The sequence below is a fragment of the Moschus berezovskii genome, chromosome 11 (assembly GCF_049115385.1).
Source record: "Moschus berezovskii isolate FMDL1 chromosome 11, NW_MosBer_1.0, whole genome shotgun sequence".
Lineage (NCBI taxonomy): Eukaryota > Metazoa > Chordata > Mammalia > Artiodactyla > Moschidae > Moschus > Moschus berezovskii.
In genome coordinates, this window is record NC_142470.1 from 78,391,290 (window position 1) to 78,392,274 (window position 985).

At 42.0% G+C, this 985-nt stretch overlaps 1 non-coding gene across 1 annotated transcript; it reads right to left on the minus strand.

Annotated features, from left to right (window-relative positions):
* Window positions 1-512: 512 nt before the first annotated feature.
* Window positions 513-619, minus strand: LOC129540168 (U6 spliceosomal RNA). Its single transcript, XR_008682619.2, has one exon. It is a non-coding gene; the product is annotated as a U6 spliceosomal RNA (small nuclear RNA).
* Window positions 620-985: the final 366 nt, after the last annotated feature.

Sequence of the window (985 nt, forward strand, 5' to 3'; positions counted from 1 at the left end):
CTGGCTATTATAAACAGTGCTGCGATGAACATGTGTCTCTTTCAATTCTGGTTTCCTCGGTGTGTATGCTCAGGAGTGGGATTGCTGGGTCGTATGGCAGTTCTATTTCCAGTTTTTAAAGGAATCTCCAGACTTTTCTCCATAGTGGCTGTACTAGTTTGCATTCCCACCAACAGTGTAAGAGGGTTCCCTTCTCTCCACACCCTCTCCAGCATTTATTGCATGTAGACTTTTGGATAGCAGCCATTCTGACTGGTGTGAAATGGTATCTCATTGTGGTTTTGATTTGCATTTCTCTGATTATGAGGGATGTTGAGCATTTTTTCATGTGTTTGTTAGCCATCTTTATGTCTTTTTTGGAGAAATGTCTGTTTAGTTCTTTGGCCCATTTTTTGATTGGGTCATTTATTTTTCTGGAATTGAGCTGCAGGAGCTGCTTGTATATTTTGGAGATTAATCCTTTATCAGTTGCTTCATTTGCTATTATTTTCTCTCATTCTGAAGGCTGTCTTAAAAATATGGAACGCTTCACAAATTTGCCTGTCACCCTTGCGCAGGGGCCATGCCAATCTTCTCTGTATCGTTCCAATTTTAGTTTATGTGCTGCTGAAGCGAGCACCACTTGGATACTTTATTACTTGAATTCGTTGTATCACTTGTATATGGTGATGTTGCCAGGTTTTCCCACTGTGAAGTTGTTATATTTCCATTTTCATAATCTTCATTTGAGTCTGTCACTATATTCAGCCAACACTCAAGGGGAGGGAAGTTAAGCATCACCTCTTGAATAATGAAATATAAAAAGAAACTGTGGGATTTCCCTTGTGGTCCAGTGGTTTACAATCTGCCTGCCAATGCAGGAGACATGATTTGATCCCTGACTGGGGAAGATCCCACATGCCTCAAAGCAACTAAGCCCGTGAACAACTACCGAGCCCATGCTCTAGAGCTGGTGAGCCACAGCTACTGAAGCCCGAGGGCCCTA